We start from the raw sequence: 14,387 nt of genomic DNA on the forward strand, positions 1-14,387 counted from the left end.
GCTCACACCTATTATCCCAGCACTTTGGGAGGCCAAGGTAGGAGGATCGCTTGAGTCCAGGAGTTTGAGTTCAGCCTGGGCAACATAGCAAGACCTTATCTTTTTTTTTTTTTTTTAATGCAATTCCATACAAATCAAAATACACTCAGCAAAACATGAAATTATGCAAGGTAACTTTTTCTGTATCCAAACTCAACCTGAAATTAGAGCTACTCTCACACACATCCTTCAGAGTCACTCCTTTGTGAGTTTTTTTTAACACAAGAAAAAAGATTTTGGTTCTTTTTAGTGCCTCCTCACAGTTTCCAAAGAAAACCCAGGTGTTGTAGAAAGCTGTTGTCCGTGACTATGTAAAGCAGGCCCTCAGCCAGCATTTTCACTGGGACAACTCCACTGAACAGAACTGCAAAAACGAACTTCCTCCTGCCTAAACTGTCTGAACCCCTGAAACATAACGCCAGCTCTTCTGGTGGATTAGCTAACTGCAACAGAAAGAAGCCCCACAGGTAGGAATTCATAGGAAGCAGGCTGCTTTCTGTCCTTATTACCAGGCTCGACTAGATAATGCTTGCTGCCTGAGAGAGGGAAGGGAAAGAGTTCTTTCTCAATCCTTTCAATTTTGTTGCACCATTTCTGTACAAATTACTCAGGAGCTCTTCTTCCCTATTGTCCCCACCCCCAATCTTCCGTACCTTCTACCTCAGCCCCTCAGAAATCTCACCATGGCAGGTGAGCAAAACAACCATTAGAGCATAGGATGTAGGCCACACCTGTGACGGAGGAGCGCAAACTGCTTCTGGGATCTGTGGGTCGGTCAGCAATTCAAGTAATCTGGCAGGAGGGGAGCGGTGCAAAGGAGTCACTTCCATCTAATACCAAAAAAAAAAAGAAAAAAGAAGAAAGAAAGAATTGAGGCTGTTGTATTAGCATCTAAATCACCTCATCAGCAGCAAATTAAAGGAATTCAACTGTCTGTCTGAGCTTCCAAACATATCTGCTAAGACTATCTTTTGCCCATTTGAAATTTATTTCCCCCTTTCAAGACTAGCCTTGATGTTTATTTATGACCAATTTTACCTGTATCTTTCTATTGGGCCCCTCCAATTCATTCTGTACACTGCAACCACAGAAATCTATGGCAAGCAAGTCAGATCAAATCACTCCCCTGCTTATGACTTTTCAGTAGCTTCCCATCCTCTTAGCAAAAGTTCAAAGTCCAGCCTTAACATCACCAGCAAGAACCCTGAATTCTCTGACCTCTGCCTTTCCTCTCTAACCTCAGGTGGACAATTTTTCCTCTCACCAGGCTCTACCCCACGGGTCTGCTTACATTCCTTGAGTTCCCAAAGCTCCTTCTTTCTTGACAGCTTTTGCACAGGCAACAGTCTCTGCTGGAACGCTTTCACCCGTTGCTATTCATCCTTCAGCTCTCAGCTTAAATGTCACTTCCTCAGATGACATCAGGGCTCCCTGTTATTGCCCTCCAAATAGCCCATATTAATTACATCCTAGGGTACTGACAGATGAGGTTAGTAATCATGGAGAATGGCAGAAGTCCAAAGGGACTGAGTGATGATCTAATATTGTCTTGTTTTTCAAAAAGAGGAAGAAGGTATATTCTAGTAATCATAATATTGAAGGCAGGTAAGGTTCTGTAACAGACCACTAAAAGAATTGTTTTGTTTTTTTAAAAATCACCATGGAAGGGAAGAGGCAATCGCTAGGAGCCACAATAAGTTCACTGAGGTGAAGTTTGGCCTTCAAGATTCTGTAGAAATTACTTTTTTTTTTTTTTTTTTTTTTTTTCGAGACCAAGTCTCACTGTCTCGCCCACAGGCTGGAGTGCAGTTGCGCAACTGTGGCTCACTGCAACCTCCGCCTCCCAGGTTCAAGCGATTCTCCTGCTTCAGCCTCCGGAGTAGCTGGGGTTATAGGTGCCCACCACCACGCCCGGCTAATTTTTGTATTTTTAGTACAGATGAGCTTTCGCCATGTTGGCCAGGCTGGTCTCGAACTCCTGACCTCAAGTGATCCACCTGCCTCAGCCTCCCAAAGTGCTGGGATTACAGGCGTGAGCCACTGCTCCTGGCCAAGAAATTATTTCTAATTCAGAATTCAACATCCTACAAAACTATATTGAGAGGATAGAGAAGAGGTTAGAAAGATATGGCATAAAAAGACTAAATCTTCACTACCGTAATCCCAGCACTTTGGGAGGCCAAGGCAGGTGAATCACGAGGTCAGGAGTTCAAGACCAGCCTGGCCAAGATGGTGAAACCCAGTCTCTACTAAAAATATAAAAATTAGCAAGGCATGGTGGCAGGTGCCTGTAATCCCAGCTACTCAGGAGGCTGAGGCAGAGAACTGCTTGAACCCGGGAGGTGGAGGTTGCAGTGGGCCAAGATCTCGCCACTGCACTCCAGCCTGGGCGAGAGAGTGAGACTCCTTCTCAAAAAAAAAAAAAAAAGACTAAATCTTTATCTCCAATGATAAGTTATTGGTTATTGTCTAGATATATTAATACAGTATAATTATTTTATTTAGAAATGAGGAGGTAAATAGCAGAAACAACTAAAATAACAAAAAACGACTTGCCTTTGGGAACACAAATCTAGAATAGGGAAGAAAGGGATAAGGGACTTTTTTCTTTATAAGACTTGTAACTGTTCTACTTTTTAAACTGTGTACACACATTATTTTCATAAAAATTAGTTTAAAATACAAATAGCATTTGGACACAAAAACAGGGAGTAGGAGAGCATTATAGCCAAGGAAATAGCAAAGATGTGGAAGTGAAAAAATATTTCAGAATAATAAGTAGACCTGTCTAGAGAAGCAATGGTCCATACTGAGGAGTGTGTGAAAGGAAAATAAGTCTTGGGGCCCCAAAATCACTCAAGCTGGGAACTGCTTAGGGCAAACCTGCCTCCCATTCTATTCAAAGTCACCCCTCTGCTCCCTAAGATAGATGCATATCTGATCGCCTCATTTGGAGAGGCTAATCAGAAGCTCAAAAGAATGCAACCATTTGTCTCGTATCTGCCTATGACCTGGAAGCCCCCTCCCCACTTCGAGTTGTCCCACTTTTCCGGACTGAACCATTGTACATATCACGCATATTGACTGATGTCTCATGTCACCCTAAAGTGTATAAAAGCTGTGCCCCTACCACCTTGGGCACATGTCATCAGGACCTCCTGAGACTGTGTCACGGGCATGCGTCCTCCACCTTGGCAAAATAAGCTTTCTAAATTAACTGAGACCTGTCTCAGATTTTTGGGCGTCACGAGTAATAGATGGTATAAAATTTTAACTTTGATTCTCAGTAAGCCACTGGAATATGCATTCTACCAAATGAGAGAATAAACTAAGAAGGAGGAAGACATGGAATCCAGAAAATGGGATGAACATGAAAGAGAGGAGTAGGGAATTCCCCAGATGATAATGAATGAAAGTTCAAGGTATATAGCTGTGTAGCACACCTAGAGAGGTCAGAGGGAAGTAGGAAGATAGAGGAATCAAGGAGGGATGTCTTTAGAGAAAAGAGAAAAACAACGGATACATTACGCAATGTGTTTGACCACGTGGAGGATAGTATTCAGAAAGGTTTTACAGTATTGTGGGAAAATTAGTGAAATCTTAGTGATAAACACATAGAAAGTAAAGCAAACTAAGTAACAAAAACCAAGGCAGCTGTTAATCCCAAGAAAAACAAAAAGTTGCTCAAGAAAGTAAATGAGTCGTCATAAAATACTCCCTGACTCCACTGTTACAGACATTCACATAGTCATAGCAATCAAAACACTGTATTATTGGTTTACAAAATTAAAACTCTTTTGTAGGATAAAGGGAGAACAAGGTGGAGGGAGCTTTGTTGTAAGAGATCTAAGTCTTTGTTTTCCATAATAAAAAGAAAATAAGTAGTATCTACAAATTGAAAGATTAAGAAATATCCATATAAGTACATTATATAGAAATATGGGGCGGGGCGCAGTGGCTCACCTGTAATCCCAGCACACTGGGACGCCAAAGTGGGCAGATTGCCTGAGCTCAGGAGTTTGAGACCAGTCTGGGCAACATGGTGAGACCCTATTTCTACTAAAAATACAAAAAAAGTCAGGCATGGTTGTTCACACCTGTAATCCCAGCACTTTTGGAGTCCAAAATGGGTGGATCACTTGAGGTCAGGAGTTTGAAACCAACCTGACCAACATGGTGAAAACCCATCTCTACTAAAAAAAAAAAAAAAAAACCCTACAAAAATTAGCCAGGCATGTTAGTGCACACCTGTAGTCCCAGCTACTTGGGAGGCCGAGGCAGGAGATTCCCTTGAACCCAGGAGGCAGAAGCTGCAATGAGCCAAGATCACACCACTGCACTCCAGCCTGGGTGACAGAGCGAGACTCTGTCTCAAAAAAACAAACAAAAGAAAAATTAGCCTGGCCGGGTGCACAGTGGTTCACACCTGTAATCCTAGCACTTAGGAGGCCGGGTCGTGTGAATAGCATGAGGTCAGGAATCCGAGACCAGCCTGACCAACATGACAAAACCCTGTCTCTACTAAAAATACAAAAATTAGCTGGGCATGGTTGCAGGTGCCTGTAATCCCAGCTACTTGGGAGGCCAAGGCAGGAGGATCTCTTGAGCCCAGGAGGTGGATGTTGCAGTAAGCCGAGATCGTGCCACTGCACTCCAGCCTTGGTATCAGAACAAGACTCTGCCTCCAAAGAAAAAAAAAAGAAAAAAGAAAAAAACAAGAAAAGAAATATGAAAGTTAATACTAGAAGAAACAGTTAAAATTATTAAAAGTAGTTTCTGTAGTAGTGCAGATTGGAAGTAGCATCTGCTCTTTTTTGTTTTTCTTTTCTTTTTTTTTTTTTTTTTTTTGAGATGGAGTTTCATTCTGTCGCCCAGGCTGGAGTGCAGTGCCTGGATCTCGGCTCACTGCAACCTCCACCTCCCGGGTTCAAGCGAGTCTCCTGCCTCAGCCTGCCAAGTAGCTTGGATTACAGGCGTGCACCACCATACTCAGCTAAATATTTTGTATTTTTAGTAGAGACAGAGTCTCTCCACGTTGGCCAGACTGGTCTCGAACTCCTGGCCTCAAGTGATCTGCCCACCTGGGCCTCCCAAAATCCTGGGATTACAGGTGTGAGCCACCTCTCCTGGCCACATGTTCTTTTTCTTTATAAGCCATTTAAATCTATTTAAATTTTTACTATGAATATGCATTACTTTCAATAAGTAAAAATTAATAAATGAGAATAAATGGCATTTTGAATGGGCAGAAGGGAAGGAGAACATTTCAGCCAAGAGAAACAGCAAAGACATGAAACAGAAAATACTAAGTAGACCTCCCTAGGGAAGTGAGAGTCCACATTGGGGAGTAGTCAAAGATAATTTTAATAGCTATCATTTATTGAGTACTTGCTATGTGCCAGACACTCTGCTAGTCTCTTTGTACACACTGTATCACTCATTTACTCACTAACCCAATAAGGCAAGTACTACTATTATCTTCCATCTTATAGGTAAAGAAACTGAGAGGTTATGGAACAAAACTCAAAGTTGTGCTCAAAGTCACAGCTAGAAAGTAGCAGAGCAAAGTGCCGGGTGTGGTGGCTCATGCCTGTAATCCCAGCACTTTGGGAGGCCCAGGCAGGCGGATCATCTGAGGTCAGGAGTTCAAGGCCAGCCTGGCCAACATGGTGAAACCCCATCTCTACTAAAAATACAAAAATTAACTGGTCATGGTGGCATGCTCATGTAATCACAGCTCCTTGGGAAGCTGAGGCAGGAAAATTCCTTGAACCCATGAGGTAGAGGTTGCAGTGAGCCGAGATCAGGGTGCACTCCAACCAGGGTGACAGAGAGGGACTCCGTCTCAAAAAAAAAAAAAAAAAGGCAACAAATCCATACTCTTAGCCACTATGTTTTGAGGCAAATTTACAAGATTTAATCACTGAAATAATTTATAAAACAAAGGAGAGGGATGAATCCAAAATAACTCTAAGAAATTAAAGGTTACTTACTAGGAAAATGATGTTCATTCATTTATCCATTTTAACAAATATTTATTGAATATTGACTACATCCAAGTAATTTGGTGGAAATATAGCGATGAATGTGAGAAATATGATATGATCCCTGCTCTCATAGAGCTTATTGTCTATTATCCATAGGAAAATCACTCAGGGGAACCTCAGCGGAGAAAATTATGAGTTCATTTTTAACTATGTTGAAGTAATAATAGGGTGTTCAAATAAAAAATGCCCAGTATGCGTGGAAAATGTGGTGTTACAGCTTAGTATAAGATGCTGTACACCTCAAAAATCTATTCCTGGTCAAGGGAAATCAGAATTGAGAAAAGCTATTTCATTTAATCCTTCAGAAATTCTGCATGAGCTTTAAAAGTACAATTTCAGTGTTAGCTGGGCTGGAAGCCAGATTGCAGGAGTTTATAGGTATAAACTGTTAATTTGCAAAGCTTGATGGTGGAAGAAAGAAAAAAAGGTTGTACAATAGCTTAGGAGGGCTGTCAGCAGGGTTAAACAACTTTTCTCTTCCTAACTAGAGAAGATCGACACGTGTTTAAAAGTAGAAAAGGACAAATTCTGTAGAAAGGCGAAGCTAAAGAAGGTAATCGAGGAAGCTAGGTGTGAAATGAGGTAGAAAGGGATGAACTAGGGAACACGAGGCTCAGATTTGAGAGAGGAGGAGGGAGTGCTCTTCCTTAAGACCATAAAGAAGGCTGAGAGAAGAAAAAGCAAATCAAGTGGTCTTAGGTGAAGAAAATGCATGTGAGTATGTGGTCTCTATCTTTTGAGCAAAGCTTAGTTTTTATGAGAATGGGCAATTGGGAAAGTGGATGGGGTTTCAGAAGGAATCAAGGAATACAGTTTGAGGTTCAGAGCTGAAAATTAACAAACCTTTTGGTACTCCACAGTCCTATTTCAACCACTTTCTACTGTTTTAAAATAATAGCGGATTGCACCATCCTCCAGTCTTCCTGATCGATTAAATCAAATTGTATCTCACCCAGGCCAACATTTAGGTACTAAGACTCAGGCAGGATGCCATCAAAATCCATTAAAAATGGCTCTCTTCCCAGCAGTGATAGAGATGCAAACTCCCCTTAACAATCAAATCCAACCTTGAATTAATTAATATCTCTGTTGGTGTCTGTTTTATTTTTAAGCCATATAGTTCTTACTGGCTCAATTTCTAGCATTTGTAACTCCATTTGGCACTCTTCAGAAAGTATTTAGTCTGCCTTACTTGAAAAAGTGTTCGCCATTTTGGTTCCAGTTACTTCTTGTCACAGGATATAACTGTGCACAAATACACCAACATGCACCAAAAATACACCAACATGCACCAAACAGAACAAACGTAAGAGCTTCTTCAGGGCAGGGACTATGCCTTATTTATCTTTGTCTCATTTGCCTGGAAAGAACATAGCACAATGTTGAAGCTCAGGGAATGCTGATAATAAATGAATGATTATCTATGTGCTGTAAAGGATACAGCCCTGAACTGAGATCCAGGAGATGTCAATTCTACCTGTTAACTAGAGTTTTTCCCAGACAAACCACTTATACTCGCTGGACCCTATTTTCCCACGTGAAAATGAGGGGATTGGATGACATTAAATTGCTTCTGATTGAAATTTTATGGATTTTACATGCCATTTTAAAGTGAATATAATTTTAGTTTTCCAAATAGCAATATTTAGATTGCTGTTAGAAACATTTTCTAAATTCCTGGCCAACTCCTTGGCTACTGCCTGTGAGTCAGAGTAGATCTGTACTTCAGGTCATCTCTCGTAGACATAATAAGCAACTAAATATGCTACTCAAAAGTTCTGTCCACATGGGAAAATTTGTCTCTTCCATTGTCTTTTAGGGTTATCCCGTGGTGGGGTTCCAGTGGTGCAGTCTGCCCCTTTCAGATGGTGCCTGCCACTTTAACTGTGCAAAGTTGTGTGTAAACCAGACTCATGTATTTCTATTTTTTTCTTCAGTCATTTGGTCATAGGTAACTCGCCATAAGGCCACTGGTATAGATTTAGGGAGGGGCAGCAATATGGCAGGAGGAAGTGCCATAGGAGCCTGGACCACTTGCTTATGAAACTGACTTATTTTGGCCAGGCACAGCGGCTCACACCAGCACTTTGGGAGACCAAGGCGGGCAGATCACCTAAGATCAGGAGTTCAAGACCAACCTGGCCAACATGGTGAAACCCTGTCTCTACTAAAAATACAAAAATTAGTTGGGTGTGATGGTGAGTGCCTGAGACTGAGGTGAAGAATCTCTTGAACATGGGAGGTGGAGGTTGCAGTAAGCCAAGATCATGCCACTGTACTACAGCCTGGACAACAGAGCAAAACTCCATCTCAAAAAAAAAAAAAGGAAACTAACTTATTTCTTCGGGCCCTATCCCACATATACACCTCCCACAAGATGATGAAATACCGCTGAGCATACCAGACTGTGTGGCCAGCCAGATCAGATAACACTCCGTTTGTGACCGGCAGCTGTGTCATCCTACCTGGGTAGACATTTCATCTCCACTAGAATTCATCAGCAAACCAGAAGATTCTTCTTAAAAAGAGAGCCCCCGTCAAAACAGGAAATAGAAGTGAGCAAGCCGTCCATCACAACAGGTATCTACTAGAGCTTCTCAAACTCCTGCCTCCCTCCTTTTATCACTGCCTTTTTCTAGCCACTGCCTCAAGTGTACAGGGATCTTCTGCAATCCCTTTGCCCTTATGAGTTGAGGAATGAGATCTGATAAACCTCTTCAACTTAAGAATTTGAGGACTTCTAAAAGTGTGTGAATGTTTATAAGAACCACAGGAAATGAGCAATGCTGGGTCTATGATGATGAAACCTCAAGTATCAATAAGTCAGCTTTTTGAGTGTGTTCACTGACCGACTGCCTCTTGAATGACACCTTGTAGGTGACTGCCAAGTATTCTGTGCAATACCTTCTGTTTTACATTTGTGGGAAGGTCTCTGCCCCAATGCGTTCACCTTTCAATTTTCAACACCTTCTTCTTACTCCACCCGCCCCCCTCTCTGTACTACTGCACCAGTGGTTTATGAGAATCTTCCTAATCAATCCCGAGGGGAACGGAGAAGACCCAACAATAAAAGAAACCCATCAAATAAGTACTTACATTGTACATTTCATTAAAATTCAGAGTAAAGCTACTTCCTTAACTATGTGTGTACATAAATACATCTAGATTGCCCACAATCACCCAGGCAACCGGATACAATATTGGACTTTAAAGGCACAACGGTCATGTCATTCTTCACAAGAAGTTAATTAGCTTCTCTCCTGCAGAACACTACTAAGACTATAATTGGTAATGTCTGAACTCCTGCTCAGCTATAAGTCATAATAAATAATTAGGTGATTTCTCTGGTAACTGTCATTCCTTGACTGCTGAACAATCTTCTATCATTAATGACTGTTGTATTTTACCATAGGGCAGGCATGTTTCCAATGGCCCCCAGGTATCCACAGGAAGTTTTAGCTAGGTCTAATTACTGTAAATCTCTTGCAGACCCACTCACCTCCCCATCCCGATATTGCTATCCAAAGGAAATTGAGCTTAAAGGAATAGGTCACAAAAGGGTGGAATAGTTTATGGACCAAGTGCGTGTGTGTTAATCAGGCAACAGTTTTCCTGTTTCTCTTTCAGCACTGGATCATTAGGTTTCTTATCTCTTTGGGGCTGCCTTGAGTTGTTTCTGAGTCCACCATCAATCTGGTGTTCAGGACTCTTTTTTTTTTTTTTTTTTAGACGGAGTCTTGCTCTGTCGCCCAGGCTGGGGTGCAGTGGCCAGATCTCAGCTCACTGCAAGCTCCGCCTCCCGGGTTTACGCCATTCTCCTGCCTCAGCCTCCCTTTTTTTTTTTTTTTTTTTTTTTTTTGAGATGGAGTCTCACTCTGTAGCCCACACTGGAGTGCAGTGGTGTGATCTCGGCCCACTACAACCTCCACCTCCTGAGTTCAAGCGATTCTCCTGCCTCAGCTTCTCAAGTAGCTGGGACTATAAGAGCGTGCCACCATGCCCATCTACATTTATTTTGTATTTTTAGTAGAAATGGGTTTTTGCCATGTTGACCAGGCTGGTCTTCAACTCCTGACCTCAAGTAATCTGCCCACCTCAGACTCCCAAAGTGCTGGGATTACAGACATGAGCCACCGCGCCCAGCCTGTACTGTGAAGTACAGCCAGGCCACAAAGTAATTAAAACTGGAATAGCCAAGCAAGAACTGAAATTGTTTGTTCTTTTCCTCAAAGTCCACTGTATTAGTTGGGGTTCTCCAGAGAAACAACCAATAGGATATACGAGGAGATTTATTATGGGAATTGACTCATGCAATTATAGATGCTGAGAAGTCCCAGCATCTGCCATCTGCATGAGCCTGGCCACAAAATATCCCCTTCTTTAGTACAGGACTAAAGTACAGGACTCTAAAAAAAAAAAAAAAAAAAAAAAAAAGACTTGAGTCTCACTCTGTCACCCAGTCTAGAAAAACTGCAGTGGTATGATCTCAGCTCACTGCAACCTCCACCTCCCGGGTTCAAGCAATTCTCCTGCCTCAGCCTCCTGAGTAGCTGGGACTACAGGTGTGGACCATCATGCCCAACTAATTTTTGTATTTTTAGTAGAGATGGGTTTTTGCCATGTTAGCCAGCTGGTCTCGAACTCCTGACCTCAAGAGATCCTCCCGCCTTGACCTCCCAAAGTGCTGGGATTACAGATGTGAGCCACTGCACCTGACCCTAAAGTACAGGACTCTTGATCACTGTCCTGATTCATCCTCTTTAGGGATGTGCTTCCTGGATAGTGTGCATATTTGTAATACCTGTAGAATCCCTGCCCTATCTCAAAAACAAAAACAAAAACAAAAACAAAGTCCAAATAAAACCTTCCAGAGAAATGGATTCATAGTCATTTCTACTGGTGATCTAAGGATTGCATAAGTATAAGAATATTTAGAAACAGGCAAATTTTGCCAGGCACAGTGGCTCACGTCTGTAATCCCAGCACTTTGAGAGGCCAAGGCTGGTGGATCATTTGAGGTCAAGAGTTGGACACCAGCCTGGCCAACTTGGTGAAACCCCGTCTTTACTAAAAATGCCAAAATTAGCTGGGTGGTAGTGGCCCGCACCTGTAATCCCAGCTATTTGGGAGGCTGAGGCAGGAGAATCGCTTGAACCCAGGAGGTGGAGGTTGCCGTGAGCCAAGATCACGCCACTGCACTCCAGTCTGAACGACAGAGTGAGACTCTGTCTCAAAAAAAAAAGAAACACGCAAAAGTTAAGTAAACTGCTGTGATTATGGGGTTATGAGATTGTGTATATTTGGGGTCTTTATGTGTACCTCATATTTACATAATGTACACAGGGACCTTTGGCATTTTTTACAGGAAGACATATACTTACCTGAATTTCATCCTCAATGGCAGTGATGGCAAATATGTGGCACATATGTCGCTGGTTGCCACTGCTTACTCTCTGTTCCCACCTTCATAACAAATAGTGCTAGTCAATCACAGCACTGTTTGTCGCTGAATTTGGAATCAATACCATAATGCTTTTCAATCCAGCCCTCTACACAGTCATGTCAATAGATCAGAGTAGTCATTTGAGATGAAATCTATTTGTCATTTCTGTTCTAATTTTTAGAGGTCTTATGGTACGTTGTCTTAATTAAAGAGCAGGGATAGCAAGGAGTAAAATCTGATTCAAACTAGCTCAGAAAAGGGAGATTTATTAAGAATACAACAGACAATGTTACAAATGTCTGGACTGTGAAGTACAGCCAGGGCACAAAGTAATTAAACTGGAATAGCCAAGCAGGAACTGAGATTGTTTGCTCTTTTTCTCAAAGTCCACTGTATTAGTTGGGGTTCTCCAGAGAAACAACCAACAGGATATATGAGGAGATTTATTATGGGAATTGGTTCATGCAATTATAGATGCTGAGAAGTCCCAGCATCTGCCATCTGCATGAGCCTGGCCACAAAATATCCCCTTCCTTATACTGATTCCAGTAACATTGGATTAGGGGCCCACTCTACTCCAGTATGACCTCATTTTAACTACATCTGCAATGATGCTATTTCCAAATAATGTCACATTCTGGGGCACAGGGGGTTAGGAGTTCAACACGTGAGTTTGGGGGCACACAATTCAACCCATAATACCAACACCATCACTCTTTTTTTTTCTTTTACTTTTTTTTTTTTTTTTTTTTTTGAGACAGAGTTTCACGCCTGTTGCCCAGACTGTAGTGCAATGGTATGATCTTGGCTCACTGCAACCTCTGCCTCCTGGGTTCAAGTGATTCTCCTGCCTCAGCCTCCCAAGTAGCTGGGATTACAGGCATACACCACCATACCCAGCTAAGCTTTATATTTTTAGTAGAGACGGGATTTCACCATGTTGCTCAGGCTGGTCTCAAACTCCTGACCTCAGGTGATCCACCAGCCTCGGCCTCCCGAAGTGTTGGGATTACAGGTGTGAGCCACCGCGCCCTGCCCAACATCATCACTCTTAAACCATATAACCCTTGCAGCATCTCCTGGATTTGTTTCTCCTCTTATTCGAGTATTTTTTACAAAAGTATTACCAAAATGGATGTTTGTGTGGCAGATCTTTCGAGGCCTTGTATGACTGGATAAAACTTACTCCCTACTACCTGTGATGTAACAGAGTAGTTTGGATATTGGTTGTTTCCTCCATATCTCATGTTGAAATGTGATCCTCAGTGTTGGAGATGGGACCTAGTGAGAGGTGTTTGGGTCATGGGTGTGGATCCCCCATGAATGCCTTGATGCCATCCTCAGTGGAGTGAGCTCTTGCTCTATTAGTTCCCAAGATATCTGATTGTTAAAAAGAGCCTGGCACCTGCTCCACATTCTGTTGCTTCCCTCTCACCATGTGATCTATGTACTCTGGCTCCCCTTTGCCTTCCCCCTGAATGAAAGCTTCATGGAGCCCTCACCAGAAGCAGATTTAGACAGAAATGTACAACAAAATGTGAGCTGTAACAGGGTAAGAAACTAAGCAGGGCACGGCGGTGCATACCCGTAGTCCCAGCTACTGGGGAGGCTGAGGTGGAAGGATTGCCTGAGCCCAGAGAGGTCAGCACAGAAAATTTTATTTTTGACAATTCCACTCCTTGCCATCTCTATTCGTTCAGAAATAAACTTTATAAAAGAAATTTGGTTTTACAACAGTAATATATTCCTTTTTTGAACATGTATAACTTTTAGAAGTTGACTGCTTTTATTGTAACAATCTATATCTGTCTGTCCTGTAGTGCTTTAGAGGTTTAGTTTTTCTGTGAGCAGCTTCATATTTATTTAGATGAACATGTGGAAATTAAAAGCAAGAAGCTCAATAATATTGTTTTCTCCCAATTTGTAGCCAAGCAATTTGACATTGATTTTTTTTTTATTTTGAAAAATGGTAGAGAGGGTCTATTTATGACAGATACAGTCAACTCTCAATATTTTCAGGGCTAAATCTTCCAGCCATGCATTACCATAGGTCCTTATTTCTTCTTTTCAGTAACCTGCTTTTTGGTCATTTCAATGCAATATTAAAAAATGGCCCATTTTTCTAGGAAAACATGTGAAGGGAAGAGATTGATAATAGAGGCTATAGCTGATTCTTTATTATCAGCAAATTTCTACTTTTCAGAGAAAAATGGCTATATTATACCTAGATTATTCCTATGTTTTATTTTTTACCTATATATATATTGATTGATGGCAATGTTTTTCCTCATCTCTTTCAGCAGTCTTTTCAATGTGTTATTTTGTTTCGGGCATATACCAGAATAATTCTTTTTTTTTTTTTTTGAGATGGAGTCTCGCTCTGTCACCTGGCCGGAGTGCAGTGGCACGATCTTGGCTTACCGCAACCTCCAACTCCCTGGTTCAAGCGATTCTCCTGCTTCAGCCCCCCGAGTAGCCTGGATTAGAGGCACGCGCCACCATGCCCAGCTAATTTTTGTGTTTTTAGTAGAGATGGGGTTTCACCATTTTGGCCAGGATAGTCTCGATCTCCTGACCTCTGGTGATCTGCCCACCTTGGCCTCCCAAAGTATTGGGATTACAGGCATGAGCCACCATGCCTGGCCATATAACAGAATAATTCTAAAAAAGTAAAACTCTCTGAAAGTTCATAGATGTAAGTTATAGTTAGTCCTTGTTTATGACCTTTCTATGCATTATATAAATAACTGCAAAACTAATTAATCATACTTAATGCTTGTTTTCTTTTCTTTTCTTTCTTTCTTTCTTTTTTTTTTTTTTTTTTTTTTTGAGACAGAGTCTCACTTTGTCACCCAGGC

The sequence above is a fragment of the Macaca fascicularis genome, chromosome X (assembly GCF_037993035.2).
Source record: "Macaca fascicularis isolate 582-1 chromosome X, T2T-MFA8v1.1".
NCBI classification, from domain to species: domain Eukaryota; kingdom Metazoa; phylum Chordata; class Mammalia; order Primates; family Cercopithecidae; genus Macaca; species Macaca fascicularis.